The 21,789-nt window shown below is 37.5% G+C and overlaps 1 long non-coding RNA gene across 1 annotated transcript; it reads right to left on the reverse strand.

The window, feature by feature from the left end:
• Positions 1–200: 200 nt before the first annotated feature.
• On the reverse strand, positions 201–17,611 carry LOC122802110. The gene is made up of 3 exons (XR_006364891.1): positions 17,390–17,611; positions 16,486–16,488; positions 201–212 (listed from the first exon to the last, which is right to left on the reverse strand). It is a non-coding gene; the product is annotated as an uncharacterized LOC122802110 (long non-coding RNA).
• Positions 17,612–21,789: the final 4,178 nt, after the last annotated feature.

Raw genomic sequence — 21,789 nt, forward strand, 5'->3', positions numbered from 1 at the left:
TTAACTGATCAAACACCCACTATAAATTTAACTACCAGTCGTGTATGTTACAACTAAACCCCACACATGAAGGGACCTATCAATATCCAGAACCAGGGTAACCATGCAATTCCATACCACATCACTTAGCGCACTGTCTAAGCCAAGCTAACTTATACTGTAAAACCATCTGCCTAGCTCTTAACCTTCCATCTCTAAATGAGACACACTAACTAAACATAATGTCGAACAAATGGCTTACAGTGCTATCAAGGGGACCCACTGCCATATTCCCCCCATCACTCTTTCAAATGTAATTATGACTTAGGGCTCCCTTCCTACTCTTTTTTTTTTTTTTTTTTTTATAAACCTGCTTAACCTTCCCATTTGAGGCTGATAATATACCATACTAAGCCATTAGTAGGTGTACTACGTTCTGTCCATTTGTTCCCCGTTTGCTTGCAAGCAATGACAAAAAAATAACTCTAACACACATATACATCTCGACCACTTAGCCCAGACAATGCGGGCAAAGAGTCATTTCAATAACAGGTGTATTTAGCCTTACTTACAGTAAAATATTATTTCCAGGCAAAAGGGAGCCACAAAGAAAACTTCACCAGGAGTGAAACAGATGGAATGTGTTCTTTTATCATTAAAGTACTGCAGTAGGTAAGCAGTGTTATTTCTTCAGTAGAATATTGTTGGTCTTTTATTAATACAAATTCATTACAGGCCTATGAAGCTTATAAATGTTAACAAATATGTTCTAGATATGGATTGAGAAAACTTAAATTTTAAAATGTGACGTTTTGCAGTCTAACTACAATGTGTATAGCTGCTCAGAATGCTACACTTTCCTAATGTTTTATTAAAATGTAAGAAGTGTCACCAGCTTCTTTTCTTGCTGTCATTATTAACATATCAGAGTTTGTTAAATATCATATTGTTATGAATACTATTACTGGTATTGCCTCCGCACTTGAGAGCTTGCAAAATGGCAATAATTTAAATTTTTGTCAGTGACCCTAAATGACTTCTGGAATGCCAAGAGCTTAGTTGCTCATAAAATAAAGTAGTGCTGTCCCCATCGAAAGCTGGCTTAATGGCAAAAGCACTCTTTGAGATCTGTTTGCATTTTCCATTATTGCACTTTCATGATGACATAAGCAGACTATTAAAAGTAGTAGCACAAAGGTGAAACACACCAGCCAGTCAAGGAAAATAAATAAATAAACAAATAAAACACGAAAGTTAGTTAAAAGAGAAAATATACAATCAAAATCACATAGACTGGACTAAAGCTGCTGGTACTCACATATGCCCAGTATTAACTGTTCAATATCTGATATAAAAGACAACAATTTATTTCAGGCAATTAAACCAGTATCTATTGCTACAATCACATAAAATAAATTACTTACATTTCCTTTCAAATGCAAACACAGCAAGAAAGTACATTGTTATTGTACATAAAAATCTGCTTAAAATGTACTGAGCATCTAGTACAGATGGACATAAAAAAATCCCACTCGACTTTCTTGTTTCTAATTAACACGAATCAAGCTTGAATTTGTTACTACAAAAACTGCACTGATAAATGTCCAATTTTTGTCTTTTTGACTCTCCCCCTACAATATCCATTCAGCATGCCACGATACATTCCAAACAAAGAAACTTTGAGCCTTCTGTGATCATTTTATAATTTACTCTACATGTGGCAGTAATTCCTCTATTCTGGAGTGCTACTAAACTTATTTCTGGAAAGAGTCATTAAGAATATAACTAGTTGTGGTAGGTATGAGTTTGCGCTTAAAAATATTATGGGTATGTATAACCACCATGTCTTTCTGACAGGAGTGAAACTCCCAGCTGACTTGACCCTAGAACCCTCACTAACTCAATTCAAAAACAAACTCAAGAAATACTTCAAAACTCATTGGTTATGTCCTTGCACTAACCCCGACTAGTGACCTCTCTTTTCTTAGGTGCCTTACCTTCAACTACTTCTAACTTTTTTCTTCCACTCCATTTCAGGAAGGGTCAATTGTATAATTGTTGCTCAGTGTGTCTTAAATCTGAATGTAATGTTATTTATGGTTAACTTTGAAAATAATGCTGTTTTGTAAAGTGTTTTATAATAAGTTAGTACTATATGTGCTAAATGTTGGTATTGCTTATGACTGTAATCTGCTTGAAACTAGCATTTACAAAATGTTCAGTGTGAATTATTATCTTGGAGCTTTTCTCCCCGGGCCTCCGCTGAAAATGGACATGTATCCAGTTGGACTATCCCGGTCAACAATTGTAAAATAAAATAAAATAAAACAAATAAATAAATTGTATATATTAAAAAAGAACTGCCTATGTTAGTGAGATGTTTTTAATGCCATTTACACAGCTCCTTAAAACCTGGATTCTATCTTTGTGCAACTAGCACCATGTTATTTGACTGGCACAAATAGTTGTTGTCTCGGTCATAAACATGCTTGCAGCCAGTTCTGTACGAAAGCGGTATAATATCATTATATAGTTTTGTCCCTGACATTGATTAATGCTGTAATGTACAGAAATACCTTCAGAGTTGTTGTGAATCAACACCGTGAAGCACAAAGATGACCCGCATGCATAGAACGTAGGGAAAGACTAATGACATAAAAGACCCTTACTATCACAAATTGCCTGGTGAAAATCTGAAGCTTGCATGTCTGAATTAAGACTCACTGACCGCATGAGCCACAACCACACATGTGCCAGCAAGGGATCCCGGAGAGCTGTAAGCCCAAGAAATGGTTCTGCACCTTCCTACCACTATACTGGAGTGTAGAACAGTGGCTAAGACTGAGGGGGAGGGAAGGGGATTCACACCATTACAAACCACCACAACCACAGTGACAGACTGCTCCCTCCTCAACATTCTGAGTTCCACCTCATGGAAACCCTCTCAGTAACCACAGTGAAACTTCATGAAGCAACAGATATCCCCGTCAGCTGCCCACGAACAGCTTGAGACAGCCACCAATGATCCCCAAACCAACTACCTTTATGCAACTACCTTTAAGCTCTCTGAGGAAAGAAAAAAAAAAAAAAACCTTTACCTTTTAAACGTACTTCGTAGTTGCAAAAGAGGCTACTCGACTAGCAAGACACGTCAAGATAAATCAACCAGTACCCTGAGCTACAGGAGCTGTTCAACGGCTGATTCTTCTTTGGAAACAGCCCAGTAATTTAACTTTTCTGCACCCTCCATCACAGAAAGAAATAAGTAAAAGTGGAACAAGGTCCATTTGCTATTGTCTGCCAATTGGAGAAGGTTGATTAATGGACTTAGTCCCAGTTCTCACAGGGAATATACCTTGCTGAGAATCTGTCAATATCTAAATTTAGTCTTTAAAGCTATCCACTGTTTTGACAGAAAACACAGGTTTATAAAGAATGGACCCCAATTATATGGTAGGATGCTGGAGAAAGCCTGCACCATTTAATGGTAAACCAAACAAATCTTCAGCCATGAAACACCAAGCTAAAATACTGCAACACCAGCAGCTCCCCCCCCCAAAACCTCTGGTATTTAGAAAAAGTTTTTACAGCCACAGAACCTGCAAACCACGGAACTGACCCACCAATAATATACATAAACATGTCACTCACCAAACCTCACCATGTCCCCACTTGATCCCAAGGCCTACCTGCACCGAAATACCCCCAGGTCATCTAGGACATGGTACCAGCCTTAGCAAGTTCACGCCAAAATGTGATTGCTTAATCCAGCTATACTAGATTAAACCTCTTAAGCCCCTCCCCATCCTTATCTCATTACCACCGAACCAGCCTTGTCTCCACTTAACCCTTTCAGCTTCCCAACCCACTTAACTCCCTCTAATATCAACCTAACCCCAATGAAGATGTCCCGGGACAACTTGGTTTGTAGCCAAACTTCATTTACACTCAATGTCATAAACAAACATACTACCCTAGCATGTAATATGTTCCCTTATTTTTAACATCATTCCATTAATTAGTGCCAGACTTCTTTTCAAAAACACAATTACTCATATTGCATATTATACATTCGAACATTCTTAATTACAAAATTTACTCAGAAGCTACCTTGTAAGGTAATATTTCATCTATGTTCAAATACCTTGATTGAGAAAAAAATAGAATTTTTAGGCAAAAATGCTTTTTTGAAACATTCTCAGGTAAAAAAAATCCATTTCTTTCTAAAGATGCTTGTATGTGTTAGGCAAAAAATTGTATTCACAACACAAAATAAGTTTTCCTGCTTTTATTCTTTAACCTCTGCTGTCAGTATGCCTGTAAGATATATATTTCCATGTGTCCTAATTCACAGAATCTTACCTTCCTTATATTTGACTGAGCTTAATTCCTTTCAATCTAATCTCAATTTCATCTGCTAATGATTCCAATGCTTCTCTGCCAGTAGTATTATGTATCATTCTGACAAAATTCACCTAAATGTAATTACTGTAGCAAATGTGTAGGTGGCCAGTCTTAGCATGGAAGAAAGTGTTAGCTAAACTTTTCTTTCTATGTAACCTTGTCTGTGTATTGTGTACCGAAAATTGTCTCAAATTAAACGCAAAAAGATTAAGTATCATTTCATTTGGCAAACAATAGTTGCCCTCAACATACAGTAGACAATACTATTAAATCAAAATATATTCAGGGATCTTGGTATCTGAGCATCAGGGATGAGCTTGGTTGACATTCCCCGCTCCTTTGATTGTCTTGTGGTAAATATAGTTAAAAATCCGGGTCTATATCATATGAGCAAATCACACAAATTGCAAACGTTCATAATATCGAATGTACCAGACCTCAAAGTGCTTTTTCTGAGATTGTGGTACAGTGAATATTGGAATATTTGTCCTTTCCTCACTGTAGTGTGATCTCAAGAGTTGGAATATATATTTAGTGGGGGTGTCGGGGGCACAGCCACCCACAATAGGAAGTTCAAGGTCTAGTATGTTCGATATTATGAGCGTTCGCAATTTGTGAGATTCGCTCATATGATAGTGACCCAAAAAATCCTTCTACTTAATACAACTAATAGCCAAACATTTCTCATCCAAATCTAAAGATGACATTCTTCCCATATATTCTGCACTGAGTACACCAATTATAGAACATGATGCCTCCTTCAGGGTGTATCATTCTCAGTGAAATAAATAACTAGAGGAACACAGGAAGGTCTTAACTAAAAAAAAAAAATTATACTTGAAGACCCCAAGCTACCAAGAGAGGCTAGAAGCTTTATCTCTTTATCAATATCTTACAGATTCTTGAAGGCTGGTTTGTGCCTCAAATGCTTCACCATTAGAGACATTGTTGTCTCTGATCTCCCATATCTCTATAAATGTAATATCTAAGTAAACATCAGAACCAGGAACCTAAATATTCATAAACAGATATATATAATTTGATGAAGAGATAGATTCATTCAACAGCACCTCCCCACTTCTCTAAAGTAAGTTATCTTTGCAGGTGAAACAGTACAATATATTGTCATCCTTCAAACCGAACCTGGATGAATGGATAGGTACCCTCAAATTCTTCTCAGGACTAACTGACCTAGCCTTCTTTGATAAAAGAAATAGAGCCTTTAAATGGATATTTGAAAGGCATTGATTGTCATGAGACTATATTGCCTTAAAACTCCTATGAATCCTATGAATACTGGTGTCAGTTCGAAGCTTTATGGAAATATCAGAAAATGTAACCTCAACATCAGCAATCGAAAAAAATGAATTTAACTACCCAGCTATTGTAATTTAAATGAATAATAAATGCTCTTACTCCCTGCTTACTATGCTGTATAAAAATAAAAGATCAGTTGCATATCTAACACGTTCTGACACCTGACACATAAGCCTCATTTCAAATTCAGCCATAGGTTCACAGGTTCTTACTAAGCTTGTGACCAAGAATACCATTGAGAAGTTCATTCACATCACCTAATACTGGTGGGAGATTAACAATGTTCCACATTAATTAAAATTTCTCCACATATCCCGTTTGAAAATTTGTGATCATACATCTAGTCACCCAGATTGGTTTTAAGAGTTGCAGTGGAAGTACCCTACTTTATAGTTAATGGCATCCTATTTCTAAAAAAAAAAAAAAAAAGTTTGCATGTACAGGATCAAAAGTTGCCTCCATTGTTTTCCTCTGTTTTTGCAGAAACCATTTATTCCCATAAGTAACTGAACTGTGAGTTAAACAAAAATAGTGTAATGTCAGTATAAAAAATGAATAAGGTTCTTCTCCGAAATGACATGTTATACCTTCTATCTCAAATTCCTGGAGGATGGAAAAGTACAAATCTTACACTCCCAGAGTCAACCAAAGAAATCCATCTTGCTATGTAACATTTTTAGACAAGTTACCACTTCACCTGTACTTTTACTATAAGATGCATTTTTTAATAAAGGCTTTTAAATCACAGGCCCACATTTTGCTGAAAAATACCTAATCCTCATTGAAGAACCTTACACTAAAATAAATGTCAGTATCAGAAAGAAAGCAAAAAATATATTAATGCAAGATTATAGTATACGTTTCAACGTACAGTTTGAGCAAGTCATTCATTAACTTCCTCCAGAAATAATCTTTATGCATGATGGCAAGTGAAAAAATATCAACATGGGGTTACAAAAATTCAAGCTTTTTGAATGCTACTGGTTTATTAGCTTTTATAATCAAAAGTACTAAAATATAATTTGGCTCTGTTGATCTTCAGAATATCTTCATATTAGTCTACAATGAGCAGCACTTTGATTATGTAAAAACAAGGCTGCATTTATCAACTGATTTATCTTTTTAAACTAATTGGTGTAATAATAAAAATGCACACTGCTATTGCTGAGCTTATAAATGTCTGCCATTGCAGCCTAAGATGAGTGGGGTGAGTATAATTCTTCTGACATAAGCCTAAATGTCTTTTGGGAAGTAAGGTGGCTCTGTGGTTAAAATCTGTGCCTTAAAACTCCAGAGTGCATACCCAGTCCTGGTTTTCACTTTTTGTCAGTGAGGATTTTGCATGTCTGTCCTGTATATGCATGTATTCTCTCCAGGTACTCAGGTTTCCTACCGACTTTCTAAAAAACATATTGATTGCTAGTCTGCTCTAAAGCGCCCATATGTATTGCATTTGTGTTTTTTTGTTTTTGGTCCAGGCCATGACTGAAAAGGTCTGTGTTGACCAGATTACCAACCAGGTTTGCAAATAAGTAAATTAACATAAAGAAATGAAAAGTCTTTACTTTAGCACACTTTCTCATTTGGTGAAGAAGGATAAGGCTGTAAGCTACAGTTAAAGATTTTGAGCCCTCCGCCTTTTTGACTACTGTGTGTCCTTCAGCAAGTCACTTAACCAATTAGTGCTTAGGGGCTACTGGGAACTTGGCCTATGCCCTTCAATGGTCTCCAAGACTGCAAGCCTAGAAAGAACTTATAATCAAACCACATTGCTCCAATATCATTGTCAAATACAAGGTGAGTAAACTGACAGCTTATTCAGCTGCATTCATGTTGCAATGTAATTAGCTCATAAAGCTTTTTATTTTCTGTTGGAAGGCCGCCTCGCAATATCATCACTCACTGAGGTTTCCATTATGAGTCAGGAACAACAGGATCAGTCTCTTATTATGGAATTATCTAGTTATCATAAAAAAGGAAATAATTGTGTAGAGCAGTCTGACAGAAAAAGGGCTTAAAAAAATTACTGTGAAGAAATAATTTATCATCTTGACAGCAGAAGCACTTTGCTCAATAGACTAGGATATCAGTTTAACTATTGTACAATTTGTTTATGTTACAGATCAACTTTATATATTTTCACAAATTATTAGAGCTTAAGCTAAATTTTATGATATTTTATGGTGTTTGTTTTAGTTTATGAATTGAGAATGGTGGACTGGCTTGAAGATCTTTTCTACAAAAAAAGTCCATGTCCAGACGCGAGCACAGATACAATTGTTTACTCAATTCTTAATAAAATATCATATGCAAGTATGTATAAGGACATCTAGTGAATGTACTCAATGCAAATAAATGAATAATATACATTTTGTTTAAACAGATGTTGGTCATGTATATCAAACACAACAAGATAGAAATGAAGAAAAATAAAATCATTAAAAGACATAATTATACCTAAATATAGAAGGATAAAGTATTTAAATTATGTATACTGTCTCTAAATACTGTTAGTTGGTAGAGTGGTGCAGTCATTGGTACTACTGTTTCACACAGCTTGGTTTCCAGTTCACTTCCAAGTTAGGGTGCAGTCTGTGCTGAGTTTTCATAACCTCCATGTCCTATGTGTTTTTTACCAGATGTTAAAGTTTCTTCCCTCATCACAAGACATGAAGGTAAGTGAACCAGAGATCTTCTAAACTGCCTGCAAGTGTGTGTGTGTGTCTACATGGATGATCCCATGTGAGTTTGTATATGTTCAAGCATGTATGTACGTGTGTGTGTGTGTATGTGTGTGTGTGTGTGTGTGTGTGTGTGTCTGTGTGTGTGCGTGCGTGCGTGTGTGTGTGTGTGTGTGTGTGTGTGTGTCTGTGTGTGTGTGTTTGTGTCAGCATGCATGCTCCCATGTGGTTTTGTGTATGTACAGGGGTTTATGTGCATGTGTGTGTGTGTCTATGTTGGGGTTGCATATATGCAAATGTCTGGATGTGCATGCATCCGTGCAAGTATGGTGTGTGTGTGTGTGTGTGTGTGTGTGTGTGTGTGTGTGTGTGTGTGTGTGTGTGTGTGTGTGTGTGTGTGTATGTGTATGTGTGTATTCAGAGTAATGGTATCACACCAAGAATTGAGAACGGACTGTTTGCTTTGTGTCCACTAAGAGTCCATGTAGCCTTCACAAAGGCACATACATGTTGTTTTATTACCTTTAATTTGTCCGTCATTGGATTTGCAATTATTTGAGCTTCTGGGCTAGCAAAAAAAAATATGTGGGTCAAATAAAATGTATCATATCATATCTGTATTACATGTTTGTGTCTTCTGTCAGCAGACCAACATTAATTTTTTTCCCTGCTAGGTAGCCTTTTACAGTCCTGCAATCCTGAATAAGATTAGGCAAGTATTAAATAATAAATGAATGAATAAGTGAAGAACATTGCTAGGAGTTTCATGAAAGTTGCTTTTTGACTGACTGTTAATTTTCAATTCAATAAGTCAAGTAGGTGGTTGAGGAGCACTCATTTGAATGAACATAGCCAACGCTTCTAAGAACAGCCAAAGCCAGTTCTAAACAATTCTGGAACATTCTCTTTCTGTTGCAGCTAAATTGAAAGGAATGAGGATAATATTATAATGTATGTATTATCTGATTGCTAAATCATAATATGCATTGGAAGGCATTTGTTATTTTTTGCATGTTGTGGACAGACATTGCAATAAATGTTATTGTAGATATATATATATATATATATATATATATATATATATATATATATATATATAAATGAGAGAAAGAAGAGGAGCGTAGCATTGTCTTGGAAGGTAAATTATTCAGAAGGAGTCAGTGGTGCTGAAACACATTGCTTAACATTGCAGTGTGAGCTAATTTATAAATGGTAGTTTGCAGTATAATTTTCGGAGTAGTTAATTTTTAATGATGGCTGCACATGTCTCAGGAGTAACTTCATAATTGTATATAATATATAAGTTGTGCAAGTACTTTTTTTATTCACTGTGAGTCATGAAACTTAAAAACTTTTTTTTAATTATCTGAATTTATAACTAGAGCATTTGGTTAAAGTTATATGTTAAGCTGAGTGAGGTCTTTTAGAAAATAATTTCTTCTTGATCATAGTAGAAATCATCATCATCTTAACTCCTGAACAGTTTTAATGTTTAGTGTTAAATATTCAACAATAAATTAATATTTAAATATAATTAAACAAAAATTGAGGATTAGTATTCCAAAATGCCACTAAGCAGAGAATTTAAAATGTAACAAAACTAAATAAAAACTATTTAGCGCCAGTAAACTTCTCTGTGGAGCACAACAATACAATGCACTAAAAAAAATTACAAATTAAAAATAAATCTTAGAAATGCTGATGATGTTAGCAACACAATAAACAGCTCCATGACATATATTACCAACACTTACCTGTTGAAACAAAAATATCCCCCATTATTTACTGACTTCATTTCTCACAAATCTGCCATACAACACACATTTTTTCCAAAATAATCCAAAACTAAGGAGACAAATGTGCACATATTTTATCAAAGTCTACTCAAACCATGTAGACTTTCAACAAAAAAATAAAACAGGAAAGAAAAAAAATGACTGAAACAGCAATGTACTGGGTAGCCTAAGAACATCCCCAGCTCATGCCTTTGACGCCTCATACAACCAGAGCATGAGATTTAAGGTCATATTATATTATGACATTATTTATAAAAGGCAAGACTTTTTCTTGTAAAATAATCTCATTATATAATAACAAAAATCCACTCCTGTGGGTGGATACTGTAGGATTTACCAATGGTTGGCTTTGTTTAATCACTCATACTTCAATCTCAGGATCAAACCATGCTGAATGTGGGTAAATCCTGTATTACGCACAACCAGTCATTAATTATTGCTAAAATATCACTAACTATCTCTTTCACAACTTAAACACACTCTAAAAGGTTTATTGTTGTTTTCTAGCCAGTTATAGCCAATAGTGAAGTGCAGTAACCTATCTTTTGCAATGTTCTCAATATAATCTAACATGGAATCAAAGATCACTGGCAAATTGCAGATAAAAGTGGCACATGTCAAAGCTTCTCATAAATATCAATGAATCATTAATATGCATGTTCTTTGTTGTTTGCGTCCATTTAGATTTTAAGGATGACTGTTTCTGTTAACTCTGATGATCTCAGGCAGAAGTATTAAAGCCACTTATAATAACTGTGGTGACAATGAACAGTCTTGGCTATGACCTATATATAAACTTTCCCATTTTGGAATGCTTATCCCAAATCATAAACAATTCCTTGATAAGTTTAGACAAATATATGAAAACAACCTGTATACACATTTCAGCAAATGGATAGAAACATTCTACTTTATCAATGGACTTCTAATTTTTTATTTTTGGATCTTAAACATGAAATTCCTTATGTCTGCATGCAGACTACCAGGGCAAGTTATTTTTTATATTTATTTGTGTGTTTCAATCACATTTTAGAATCTACATATGTAATTATATATTACAGAGGTGGAAAATATTATTTAACCTTCTTGCCTTGATGGTCATAATTTTTTAGTAATCATTATTATTCAATAAAACTGGTCTATATGAAGAGCAGAAGTTCTTATATTTCATTTCTTTTGTCATATACAGGGTAGGCAATGTTTCCTGAGTGATAGAAATATAATATTCCTTCATGCCCAAGAGCCTTCCCTGCCTTCATATCCTTAATTTCCATGTAATTGGCACTGCCATGATGTTCTCATTGAAAAGTAATACATCTGTGCTAGACAGACACAGAATACTCAGTGATACATTTGGAGCTATATTCCAATATGGCAGCAAACCCATAGGGAAATAAATAAATAAATACATAAACAAACACAAAAAAATAAATGGATAAATGAATAAATCTGAAATGACATTCCACCTATAACTTTCATTTGGCATATGGTGTCAACAGCCCTTGGACTGTATATTGTACTAAAGAAAATAATGTTTTTATCTCAAAGTAAACTTTTGTTGTATCTTAAACCCATCATATAAAAGATGGATTGCAACCTCCTTTGTAAAGCACAGTGTGTGTCTTTCTTAAGAGACACTACCTCTGAGGTTGCAGCAAGAATGTAGCTCTACAAGAAAGCAAATTTTCCAGTTCTACAAAGGAGTATAGCAGTGCATACATCAAAGCTCTGAAGTGTAGACAAAACAATCATTTAAAAGTATGACAGAAAGAATACCTGCACTTCTGAATTTCTTCAACACTTTATTAATAAAGTCTAATTACAATAAAGGTGATAGCAAGTGTGACATCTTAGGGTGTTGGGAGTGGGTTTTAATAAACATCTCAAACTGGAGACCAGGAAGTAGCAATTTATAACATTTTCATCTGTATTATCTAGAGCAATTTCACTATCTTCTGGATAATGAAAAACATAAAGTCTTAATTAATTAATGAATTAATGAACACATTAATTAATTCACTTATTCAGTAATGACTATCTGCTTTATCCGTTCAGTTCCACAGGGGATCCAGGACCTGTCAGCAACCAGTATGCAGAAGGCAGAGAAACTGATTCTGGATAGGATGCTAGCCTATCACAGGCTTCAATCAAGCACAGAGAGACAAAGACACATGCACATATATGTGTGAGCACCCTCAAAACTACACACACACACACACACACACACACACACACACACACACACACACACACACACACACACACACGCACATGCACGCATGCACGCACTCACGCACGCACGCACACACACACACACACACACACACACACACACACACACACACACACACACACACACACAGATATGACATATACATATTTAGAAAAATAGGAAGATCACAAATTCACTTATCACATGCCTGTGGAGGAGGGAACTGGTGTCCAAGCAAAAAGGCCAAGCAATCACAAGGAAATCCTATAGACTCTGCAGTAAAAGCACTCAAAGCAAGAACCAAACTAAAAAAAAAAAAAAAAAAAAAATACTGTAATGCCACAAAGAAGTTCAGGTCTAAGCTTGAACAGAATCAAAGGCTACATCTTTCAAGCCTTGTGACCTGCTATAAATTTAATGTACCTGTTCAGTGCAGATTATCCTTGCTTACTCACCAGATGTGTGTTGCTAGTAGCTATACATGGTTAATCAACCCCAAAGAAGAAATTAGTTCTCTATAACTTCATCTGGAGTTCTATTCAAAAGTGAACCACAGTAAAGGAATAAAGCTAGTTTAAATAAGTGGAAGCTAGTATGAGATTAAGCCCTGAAATAATCCTTTGAAGGAAAGCTCCAATATTTATCGTGTATTGTTCCCCATACTTTAACAATCAAGCTCCATGATCTTAACCAAGAGCTGGAAGTCATTGTTCTTTAACTAACATTTTAGGAAGGATGCATTTTTTTAATATGTTCACTGATAACCCCTTTGAGAGAGATATTTGGCAGTTTTGTTCACAAGTCTAAACTTCTGCTGAAAACATTCATTCTGACATGACAACAGATTTTAAGACATTAGTGCAGCAGAATATATAATAATGTATATAATGGGCCCTGTGAGATAGTCAGTGTGTTCCCAGTCTGTCTCAGGAATGTCTCCATGGCAAGTATAGTGGAACTATACATACCTCTGTATCCACAAGGATAGAAAGGCCATGCATCACCCCAGTGCCCCTGCGGGGTCATACCTGCTCACTAAGTCCCTTAAAATAACTCTGTCCACTATAAACCTATCCAGTACCACCTGACTGCCAACATTATAGGGAGACATTCTCTGTCTATATCTCCACATTCTTGCCTGGGATGCACCACTGGGCACAAATGGTTTTGGCTCAGCCAAGACAAGAAGCTCACACTGCCAAGACAAGCAGCTCACATAGGAAAATAGCTAGGCTAGCAGCAAGTGACAGAATCATTGTGCGTTCCTGAGACAGACTGGGAACACACTGGCTATACACAGGATTCTGCCTTGATGATACTTCAGCAGTTCCCAGATATACACCTGGCATGTGTGACTCTATACATTTCCTGGTGTCAAGTCATGACAAAACCAGATCAATGCATGCCTTTTTGTTTGGTGGCATGCTTTCCTGAAGTAATCAGTGAGACAGATTGCATCCATTTTGCAATTAGGGCACCATCTGGTCCAATGAGTGAATGGTACTGCAATAGGAAGGACAACCATTCCATCAGATGTTAGGTAGTGTGTGATGCATAGGGTGCATCACCAATGTCTTTGCCCAGCATCCGGATAATAGACGTGATTCCCATATCTTTATCACTAGATCTCTTTACTGAACCTTCCTGTATGGCAGGATAACAAGTGACCACATTATTGGTAAATGGGAAAAAAATGTTTTTTTTTCCTGATTTTAATTTTAATTAAGTAGCTATTCAATATAAAATTAATTGCTATATATTAAACCACCTTTTATTTGGTTTGTCTCCCCACCACTTTTATTCTTTCTCGCTCTCTCTCTTTTTTTTTCTTTCAGGTGATGCTTAATACCCACTGGAACCATGACTAGTGACACCAGTTAAAAATACAAGTGGAGCTGCTGAATAGAATCAAAACACAGTCCCATTGCAGACCTGCATTATCATTGAGAGAGGCTTTGGTGTCTTGAAGAGTAATTTTAGGTGTCTGTATGAGTCTGGTAGTGCCTTTCAGTATGATCTAGCTACTGTATGCAAAATGTTTCTGCATGTTGTATTCTGCATAACATAATCAGGCACCAGTCTGGCTGTAAGTGACCCATACTGTCACTGCAGCTCCCAGTTCCAGTCCTCGTATGACTAATGATGAACAGATGGCAGCAGTAGTAGGGGACCCCCACGTGGCAGGATTGTTCATGGCACAGAGCTATGCAGGTAAAGAGGTGGTATCTAGTCAAGAACTATTCAGGTTAGTGCTTCCTTTCTTGTATAAAACACATAAGAGTATAAATGAAACAATCTGGAATTATAGAGCTCACAAAAGTAATTGTTTTGCACTTTATCTAACTGTTCAGTGTTTATAAGTACTGCACTGCTTTTATTTATTTGCTTAACAGTAATGCACTACTTTTATATATTTGCTTGACTAAATTATTTACTTTTCTGTGTCTGCATTTATATATTTGCTGATTTCTGGCTGAATATTTTTTTTTAACTGCTGCTGCTGTGTTCTTCAAGTTGGTGGGCTTTGCTGTTGCCCGCCCCTACTGTAAATTTGATCTGGGGCACTCCTCTCAGTCCCATCTCATTACCTTATTCTACCTAATACAGAGATCATTTGGGAAGGCCAAACCCCTTAGCTCCTTAACCTTGAATAATCTTCTGTTCCTCCTTTCTCCCTTTCCACTTTACTAGCAAACAAAACAAAACAAAAAGACACTTTATTCAGCTGCTTTTACTGTATTTGTATTTCCTCCTCCTACTCAGTTACTTCATCTTGCTTTTTCTTCTACTTGCTGCTGCTTGTTCTCTAAAGTGTTCAGTTGCATCTTTTCTGTTGCACATATTAGTGCTTGTTTATAACCTGTTTAAACTGTAATTCTAAGCCTCTTAGTTTTGATTTAAGCACTTGGGCTTTAGGCCTACCCCTTAGGTATCCCTGGCCTTTCTCCCTCAGATTCTGACAAATATGGATGGATAATTTCCTTCAGTTTCTCCTCCCTGTCTGGTCAATATGGGCATCCTGAGATAGTATAGCAACTGCCTCATGTACACAGACAACCATCTACTACTACCACCTAGGAACAAAAGTTGCAAGAGATGCAATTACATTAGGAACCAAGAGTCTATGCTCTCTCCCTCACGTGCCAGTATATCTGGCACTGAGAAGGATGTCAACACAATCACCACATGTCAAACACCACCCACACCTACACAATACTCACCCACATATGAGGAGGTCTTCAACAAATACATGCCCAAACAAAGGACATCTCTTTGGTAAAAACACACATGATCTCCAGAGTCCTCCACACCAAATACCAAGCATAGTTCACACACCTGCGTCTCACAGCCACTAAGGCTTAACCATAAACCCAACATATTAGTCATAGGAGACTCCATTGTGAGACACACAGATGTGCCTTTCACCAGGCTGAATAAGGAGAAAGTCTTGGTTAGTTGTCTGTCAGGAGCCAGAATCCACCATATAACATACAAACTCAAGTCTCTCAACAACAGCTACTGTCATGACTCTGTCATAGTCATGTTGGTGTGAATGACTTGAGATGTACCTCCCTGGACTATATGAAGAGAGACATGATTGAACTCACTGAATATGTGTCCCAGCTGGGTATGTCCTTACCTTTAAGCAGCATGCTACCATCACCCAGAATGATGCCTAAATGCAAACAGAAAATGATTGACTTTAGCAACTGGCTTAGTTTCTGGTGTCATTCAAGGGGGATCCAGTACCTCACAGCCTGGGAAGATATGATTGAAAGACCACGATGCTTTGCCAGAGATGGCCTCATCTGTCTCACTTGGGGTTCAGGCTTTTGGCAAAGGCACTTGCCTCCCCCAAAGTGCCTTTTTTAGGAAAAGTGATGAGGTTAAAACTAACAACATAAAAATTTAAACAAAACCCAAATTAAAGGTCATGCTGCTAAACACTAAGAGTCTAAGCCTGAAACTGCACTCATTGCAAGCATTCTTACCCTAGAAAATGCTGACATCTGCACAGTCACAGAAACATGGTTTAAAGCTGTGGAGAGCACCCCAGCCTAATTTGATTACTCATCCTGTCATACTTTTAGACCACAAACTGTGGACAGTAAAGCCAAAGGAGGTGGAGTTTCAATATATATTAAAGAAATGCACCTCCAGGGTGGTCAAACAGTATGATGCACAGGAGACACTCCAGGTGCAGTTAACCATTGACAAGACCCCTATACAAATCATAACTAGCTACCAGCCCCCAAATCTGGCTCAAGATGCCCAGTCCACCTATCTGGACCTCTTTGAATCTATCAAGATTCAGCCTGTTACCCTGATCCTGGGAGACTTTAACTATCCAAACATAGACTGGAAGAACTACTCATGCCAGAACACAAATTCCCAGAGATTATTCAATTTTTTCAATGCAAATGCTTTGGAACAACTAGTCAATACCCCCACAAGATGTTCTAAAACCTTGGAATTGGTATTAACCAATATGAGTAACCACTGCAGGACCCCTGCAGTATCATCCTCCCTGGTAAGATCTGACCATAAGGCAGTCACTTTCGAAGTTAGCATCTACCCTGACACCCCTCTAGCTAGGGTCAAACAAAAAGACTTTTCCAAAGCTGATTATAGCCTCTTGAGGGATGGTATAAACACTTTCACAGCTCCCACCCCCTCTCTAGGAACTGGCATCAGTATCCAAAACATTACCAAAGCACTATATGAGCATTTATATAGATGCATGGAATCAGGAATACTAGACAGGACTAAATCATCCTCTGGAAGGAATAGTAAACCTGTTTGGTGGACATCTGCAATAAATAAACTCTATAACAAAAGGAAAAATTGATGTCCAGGAGCAAGAAGGAGCATGTGCCCAATTGGAAGCAATCTCTCCTTAGCCTGAACAAGCAAATAAGAGTGCTAGTTAAATCCTCCAAAGCAAACTTTGAGTCCAAATTGGACACATCTACTAGAGACAATTATAAGGCCTTCTTCACGTAAATTAAAACAGTCACAGAAACAAAGGAAACAAAAAGTAGTACCGTTTATGCACAAATGTGATAACGTCACGTATGGCAAAACATGCAGTAGCCCCCAATCTAACTGGGTATGTCAGCTAATTACATAAATGTGAAACATTCAAAAATGTACACCTTCTATATGCAGCATGGCCAGAAGTTTCACATGTTCTGTCAGGCTCAATTCCAAAATTATTTAGTGTAATTAGACATGATCCTAAAGTAAGACAATTCAGAACTCCTCGTGGCAGCTGGCCTTCTCTACAGCACAGCAAAATATTTTACCACTACTGCAGTGTTGAAGAAAATTCTGAGAATGTAAAAAAAATGTAAATGGGTCAGCCACTGTGAAAAGGAAACAAACATAAAAAGAAAGTGTAAACCTTTCCAGTCTACCATATCAGCACTAGGCACCACTCAGGACATGGGCACCTCTCTTTTCCCCACAGTCAGCCATGTACATGTATCTAATTACTATAAGAATGGATATGAACTGCCTCTTCAATCAATGTGAGATGCACACCAACTTACTATTCTGAGATGGCTCTTTCTACCCCCTGTTCTCTAAACCCCACTTCATCCTTATAAGACCTTTTAAAACTGTCACTGTGTAGTGTAAACTGCTGCACTGCATTATATGTTGGTAAGCATGACCATAACCTCTCTGCAACAGTAACAAAAGTGGTCACTTCCCTTTATAAATCTTACTGAAACTCCATCCTACAGTGAAAGAACATTTAGCAGAAAAAGGCGCACCTTCTGGAACCACTGGAAGCTGTAATATGATTCCTGTGACCCAATTTAAAAGCGAGTGCATGCAAGCAAGCACACACATACTTAAAACAGTGTGACCCTTCAGTGGAGCTTCCATCACATCTACAGAAACTACCCAATTAATCACATGGTTACTTACAAAACTGTGCAACTATCTCACTGCAAACTTACAAAACCCTAACATCTAAAGTATGTTATTCTGCAGTTACCAACAAAAACACAAGACTCCAACTTGTAGATATTCATTTTACCTAGCTAGGCTCTCTTCCAGTGGCTGAAGATTTTAGAATCCACTCAAAGAACATGGCGTTACCAAAAAGAATGAGGAAAACAAAAATCACCAATTAAGCATTCAAAGCAAAAACTACAACACAAAGGCCGGCACTTAAATAACAGCTACCCTCAGAAAGTGCAGTAACCATTGCCAGTGCTCCAAACATTTTAAACCACGCAACCAAATGCATGCAAATCATAGGGATGCACGTGGTTTTATGCTTCTGTTCAATTAAATATGTAAACAAAAACATTATACAATACAGAAAACTATTTGTGCATTACTGCACAATAGTCATCTGTTAGATTATACACAAATGGCCAAACTGTAAGAAAGACTGATGCAGTGAGACCTCAGTCCTCCTGAAGTGCAGCAACAGCCACATATGTGTGCACACACACCTTCTACATCCATCCAGCATAGGTGGAAAAGCATGCAAAGAAATGGCACTGCTGAATGCAAACTTACTTAGTGCCTTGCTCCAGCAAAAGTTTTCCCTCCCCTTTGACAGCATGCTCAAAACTGAGTTTATCTAGCTGAAGTGACACAAAAGGGTCTAAAAAGCTGCCAAACATTTGACCTATTATTAAAAACAATGTCATGCACAACTTAAACAATCCTGCACAACAGCAGTAATTTGGCACAGCAATGGCAGAACAAATCAGAACTCTGACTGGCTCATGAAAAACAGAAACTGTACCAAGCCTAACATTACAGTCACTACTGATATGACACTAAATTTCATTAAAAAGATGCAAATTAAAAATGTGTTACTCTGCAATAAAGTTTGATGCTTATTTGAACATTCCAGTTTCTGTACAGGCTCAAATACAAAAGTGATAAGAACCCTTCTGAATAGATGTTTGCATTAGGGGCTGCACCGGGCTATAGCTTGAGATGCCATAACATTTACAGAAATCTAATTTATGATGCCTATGTCACAGTTACAAGTATAATGGTGAACAGAAAGCCCAAAAGTCACAGCTGCTGTCAGTGGTACAAATCCAAACTATCACACCACCATAAACAAGACACCCAACCAAAGATGGCCATATAAGTCATTGCTCACCCCTGGCTACATCTGTACAATCCCACAAGCTCCAATCACCTACCCAACCTGGCTACAGGTGCACACTCCACAACCTTCAACAAGGCCCTACCTAATCCTAGTCACTGGTGCACAATCCCACAAGCTTCTCCAATCCCCTACATGACCTAGACTAGAGCTGCACAATCACACAAGCTTATCCCAGCCCCTACCCTGCCCTGGTTACAGGTGCATAATGACAAAAGTAATGCCAGGTTACTACCCCAAAATGGATGCAGGTTCACAGTCAGATTAAGACCACAACAACGATGCAGGTCCTGTGTCACAGATGCAGACAAAAGGCCATCATTCTGCTACAGTAATACTACTATTTTTGCATGAAAAAAACATCACTCGGCTACAGCTGCTGTCAGGCCAGTAACCACTCAGGCATGTGGATATACCACATCTGCAAAGGGGAAAGCCAACATACAGCCAAACTAACACTTTAGTAGCAGAGCAGGTCCCACTGGGCCTACAATCTGTTCTCAAAAGGAGACCTGAAATGGTGGTTATAATAACTGAAGTTAATCTGGCCAGGACATTTGCAAAGTCACATACCTCTTTTAAGAGGCCTCAAACTAGGGCCTTCTACATCCACAATAAGTACTAGGTCTCAGGTCTCCAATCTGAATACATCTATGGTAATCTGGCCAGTACTTTGGGGGAAGTCTCAAAAAGGTTCCCAAGGTTAGGTATGGAGATTTACAACATCAATTTGAAGAGAAAGAGGAAATGGCGAATTGTTTAGATTTTACTGACAGAAATTTGGAGACAAACATTACAAACAGAAGTTGATGGTTTCATACAACAGTGCAAAAATGCAATTTTCAGGAAAATTTACCAAAGAACTGTAAGAGAAGTTTTAAAGTGTAACGTGAATAAAATGGAGTAGCCCATCATGGGATTTCAGAGATAGGTCAGTACATGGGAAATTGACATTAAAAGGCAAATCAGAATACAAAGCCTAGGCCAACTTGTGTGTCTGACATCTAGCTATTGGGGGTGGAGTGGAATAATACATAACTTTGAGTGCAAAATAGTACAGGGTTTTGAAGTCATTAGCAAATAATATATCAGAAGATTAAGGGAAAAATAATTGGTAAATAAAAAAATAACCAGAAGTGCTATGTATGATTAATTTTGAGGAAAAACTTTGTCTGAACAAACAAAACTAGACAAGATTGTAGTGAGGTTTGTTTGGTTAATTGGGAATGGGAAATGTAATATATTTAACAAAAACAGGATAAAAGAAAACCTTAAGTTTATGGAGAGGATTATGTTACAATTTGTCAAAGGATTAAGCCAAAACTTAACTCATTTTTGAGTGTACATTTTCAGGATATTGTGTTCTAGAATCATAGACAAACTCACTAAACTAGGTATAAATCTCTGTGTCACAGGATGGGTTGCCAACTGGCTCACTGATCGAACCCACACTGTGAAAGTAGCAGACTCTAAATCCAACTTCAGACCAGTGACAAGTGGAGTACCACAGGGTTCAGTCCTAGGTCCTCTCCTGTTTGGTATCTACTTCTCTGAAGTACAGGCTAACACAGAAGGTCTTTGGCTAACAAAGTTCATAGATGACTGCAAACTAGGAGCCATACTCAAATCTCCTAATGATGTAGATATCCTACAAAAGGGCCTCACTGAAACAGATGCCTGGTGTCAAAGCCATGGCCTCAAGCTCAATGCCAAAAAGTGCATTGTCATCCCTTTTGGTAAAAACTCTGTACCCATGAACTACCACATAGGCGGTAGTCTACTTAACACTGAAAGTGTGATAAGGGACCTAGGGACACAAATGGACAGCAGTCTTTCCTTTGATAATCACATCGCCACAGTAGTCAGGAAATCCTTCTACATGGCACACCTCATCACAAAAGGTTTCTCATCCAGGAAAAAAAGGTCATTGTTCCCCTCTACTCATCACTCATTAGACCCATTATAGAGTACAATGCCCCTTTTGGTATGTACCTCACAAGACATCTACACCAATTGGAAAGGCCACAGAAATACCTCACAAAGAGGATTACCGGCATCAGATGCCCTACGCAGACTGTCTCAAAAAACTCCAGCTTTACTCTGTCACATATCGACTACTCAGAGGCGATCTCTGCCTAACATACAAAGCTATGTCAAACCCAGAGCTGTTGGACATGCTCCACGTAAAGAAATCCCAATCCCTCTGAGCTACACACTTTAGGGACCTAAACCTTGTCACCACAATAAACAGAACAT

This window comes from Protopterus annectens, chromosome 5.part0 (assembly GCF_019279795.1).
Source record: "Protopterus annectens isolate FY-2018-M chromosome 5.part0, PAN1.0, whole genome shotgun sequence".
Lineage (NCBI taxonomy): Eukaryota > Metazoa > Chordata > Ceratodontiformes > Protopteridae > Protopterus > Protopterus annectens.